Raw genomic sequence first — 4,683 nt, 5'->3', positions numbered from 1 at the left:
TCTGAACCTGACACCCTGCTGCATAAATGAGGCCTGGCTGTGAGCTGAGACAGCTCGGTTCACCGCAGCACTATATCAGAGTAGCGTCCTCTGGCTGACACACTCAGCCAGCCAGCCACACTACACCACTCCTCTCGTCACACACACACACACACACACACGTGTGCGCACACACACACACACACGTGTGCGCGCACACACACACACACACACACACACACACACACACACAGTCAGTATATCACTGCACTCAAGAACACACTGCTGCATCAGGCCAGACAAGGACAGCAGGGCATCCAATTTATTAATTACTAAACTTAGCTAACATTAGATAGTTAATCCAGAGATTCTTACCTTTGCCTCGATTCGGCAGTCTCGTCCAGATCATCATGGCATTTGTCACATTAGCAGCTAATTAGCATTTCATTTTTGGGGGGTAAATACAGGCGAATATATTTATATAAGTCACCTAGAGAGATTTACACGGTTATCAAAATGTCACACCAGGGTAAGCTTACACGAAACACAGACCTTATTTTAAGTGTTTGTCACGTTCGTTTAATGACGGGTCAGACCAAGGCGCAGCGTAATATGTGTACATGTTTATTTTAACTATTAAACACCACGACAAAACAACAAACTAAACAAAACGTGAAGTCCTAAGGAAGACACACGACTAACCTTACACGGAACAAGATCCCACAACTAGACAGTGCCAATAGGCTGCTTAAGTATGGTCCCCAATCAGAGACAACGAGCGACAGCTGCCTCTGATTGGGAACCACACCGGCCAACATAGATCCACACATACTAGAACTAAACATAGAACAAGCACAACAAGGAATATACACACCCTGACTCAACATATAAGCGTCCCCTGAGTCAGGGCGTGACAGTACCCCCCCCCCCAAAGGTGCGGACTCCGACCGCACAACATAAACATTAAAGGGTAGGGGCCGGGTGGGCATTCCGCCTCTGAGGCGGATCCGGCTCGGGGCGTGACGACCTCTCACTCTCCGCCTCCCTGTTGCGCCCCTGGTCTGGTCTGGACCTCGGCGCGCTGCTTCCCCTCTCCTTCCTCCCACGATACGCCAGGCCCTTTCTGGACCCTGGTGTGGGAGACCCCGAACCTGGAGAGGGGCTGACGTCATGGTCTGGACTGGAGCCGCTGACCGGAGCTGGACTGGGCACCGGTGGAGCGGACTACTCTGGCTCCGGAGTGGAGCCGCTGACCGGAGCTGGACTAGGCACCGGTGGAGCGGACTGCTCTGGCTCCGGAGTGGAGCCGCTGACCGGAGCTGGATCAGGCACCGGTGGAGCGGACTACTCTGGCTCCGGAGTGGAGCCACTGACCGGAGCTGGACTAAACCCCGGTGGAGCGGAATGCTCTGGCTCCGGAGTGGAGCCGCTGACCGGAGCTGGATCAGGCACCGGTGGAGCGGACTACTCTGGCTCCGGAGTGGAGCCGCTGACCGGAGCTGGACTAGACCCCGGTGGAGCGGACTGCTCTGGCTCCAGAGTGGCGCAGCTGACCGGAACTGGATCAGGCACCGGTGGAGCGGACTGCTCTGGCTCCGGAGTGGAGCAGCTGACCGGTGCCGGACCAGGCACCGGTGGAACGGGCACGGGCTGTGCCGGACTGGACAAACGCACCACTGGTCTGGTGCGAGGAGCAGGCACGGGCCGGACCTGACTAGGAACACGCACCACTGGCTTGGTGCGAGGGGCAGGAACGGGCCGGACCGGACTGGCGACGCGCACCACTGCCTTGGTGCGAGGCGCAGGAACGGGCCGGGCTGGCGACGCGCACCACTGGCTTGGTGCGAGGAGCAGGAACAGGCCGGGCCGGGCTGGCGACGCGCACCACTGGCTTGGTGCGAGGAGCAGGAACAGGCCGGGCCGGGCTGGCGACGCGCACCACTGGCTTGGTGCGAGGAGCAGGAACAGGCCGGGCCGGACTGGCGACGTGCACCACTGGCTTGGTGCGAGGAGCAGGAACAGGCCGGGCCGGACTGGCGACGCGCACCACTATCTTGGTGCGAGGAGCAGGAACAGGCCGGGCCGGGCTGGCGACGCGCACCACTGGCTTGGTGCGAGGAGCAGGAACAGGCCGGGCTGGACTGTGGAGGTGGACTGGAGGTCTGGAGCGAGGACTGGCACAACCCGTCCTGGCTGGATGCCTACTTCCGCACAGTATGTGTGAGGCATCAGCACAGGACGCACTGGGCTGTGCACGCGCACTGGCGATACAGTTCGTGGAACCGGCGCAGGATATGCAGGACCGAGGAGGCTTACTGGAGTCCAGGAGCGTTGAGCCGGCACACCCCGTCCTGGCTGGATGCCCATCGTCGCACGGCACGTGCGTGGTGCAAGCACAGGACGTAAAGGACTGTGCCGGCGCACTGGCGACACAGTACGTAGCTCCGCATAACACGGAGCCTGCCCAGTCATACGCTTCCTCGCGTGAGTACGGGGAGTTGGCTCTGCTCTGACACTAGGCTCCGCCAACCACCCCGTGTGCCCCCCCCAAACATTTTCTTGGGGCTGCTTCTCGGGCTTCCTCCTCGACCGGCCTCCTCCGTGTAGGCCGTTGCACCTCTCCTGCCTGGGCATCTACCTTAGCCCATGGTCCTCTCCCCGCAAATATCTCTTCCCATGACCACAAATTTCCCACCTGTGACATGGCTATTCGCTCCGCCTGGGCACGCTGCTTGGTCCTCGTTTGGTGGGATCTTCTGTCAATTTTCGTTTAATGACGGGTCAGACCAAGGCGCAGCGTGATATGTGTATATGTTTATTTTAACTATTAAACACCACGACAAAACAACAAACTAAACAAAACGTGAAGTCCTAAGGTAGACACACAACTAACCTTACACGGAACAAGATCCCACAACTAGACAGTGCCAATAGGCTGCTTAAGTATGGACCCCAATCAGAGACAACGAGCGACAGCTGCCTCTGATTGGGAACCACACCGGCCAACATAGATCCACACATACTAGAACTAAACATAGAACAAGCACAACAAGGAATATACACACCCTGACTCAACATATAAGCGTCCCCTGAGTCAGGGCGTGACAGTGTTTCTAAAATCCCCTATGGGAAAAATGAATGGTGGAAAAACGATTGGAACCATTTCCTTGTTTGACCGCTAGGTTTTATGGGTATTATGACTGATACTGTGGTACTCTATACCCAAAATAATAATTAAAACAAAGTGGGTAGTAGAGAACATGTCTACCATTTAGGCTACCCTCACTTCTTGGACAGGCCAAAGCCTTAGATATGCAGTTTTAGAAACTGTTCTTCGTCCTGTGAGCTTTACATGGCAACATGGGAATTTTGATAGCGCATAGGGCTGCGGGCCAGAAGGTTGTGGGTTCACAGATGACCGTGGACAAGAGTAGGGGTGGAAAGATCCCATTTATAGTAAAAGCATTGCATGAATCTATCATCATATTTGTAGGTCCGAGAAAAAACGTGCTTTTATAAACATTTCATGCAATTCTACGTAATAATACATATTTTTTATACAACACAAATTACCAACATTACAGGCTAAGAATGGACTGAGAGATAGGCCTATGTGTTCATTTTATCATTTTTGTTTCCCTAAAAGCTGTCTGTGTTTAAACATCTTCTATTGTACAGAAAGTGAAAATCTTAATCAATTGATAGTGACAGAATTAGATGACTTCCCAAGCAAAGTCAGCCTTTGAATGTCAAACAAACGAAACCATGATATCCCCATATGCATCAGTCATGCCTTTCCCATGTATTTTACAGCTTGTTTCTACACAAAAAAAAAAAAAAAAATGTATGCACGCATGACTGTAAGTCGCTTTGGATAAAAGCGTCTGCTAAATGGCATATTATATTATTATTATATTATTATATTATATATATATATATATATATATATATATATATATATATATATATATATATATATATATATATATATATATATATATATATATATATATATATATATATTATATATTATAAAGCATTGCGAACCAAAGCGCTGTTAGAGATAATCAGTTCAGTTTTATTTTCTTCAACATTTTCTTAAATCTTAAACTGCTATTTCCTTTAATAAAAGGTAGGCCTATGGCATACCTTCTCATACCCCCTTCAATTCGAGTCTTGGTTTTAACTTAACAGTCCTTCACTGACATGGAGGTAGGCTATTTAAAGAGTGCATGGTGGGTGGAGGAATTGACCAACAAATCTATAGATATAGCAGCCTATAGCCTAATTTCTTCTGTCAAACAGGTAGGCCTACCTCATTTCTTAAATAGGAAGAAATATGCTCCAACACAAAGCCCTCTTTTTGTTAGTAAAGTCTAATTAAATGAGGACGGATGAAAATAATTATAACTACTCGAATGTATCTACTTTCAGCACCATGAGCTGTCCATTTCCGATTGATTGTGCAACATTTCCATTTCCATTGGAGATTTACACTTTCTACATGCCACTCAAAATACCCCCAAAGCTATGAGAAGAGTCAGCGAAAACCGAGGCTACTGCTTCTTTAAAAATGTAAAAAGAGGCGGGGATGAGTGCAGAGAACGTGGGGCAGTACCATCATGAATATTAATCAAGTGATTTGTTCCTTAGAGACAGAGCGCAGCTGGATGTCACTGATTTGATTGAACTAGAGGAGGACAC

This window comes from Coregonus lavaretus (assembly GCF_964263955.1).
Source record: "Coregonus lavaretus genome assembly, chromosome: 37".
NCBI lineage: Eukaryota > Metazoa > Chordata > Actinopteri > Salmoniformes > Salmonidae > Coregonus > Coregonus lavaretus.
Note: the sequence above shows the minus strand (reverse complement) of the source record.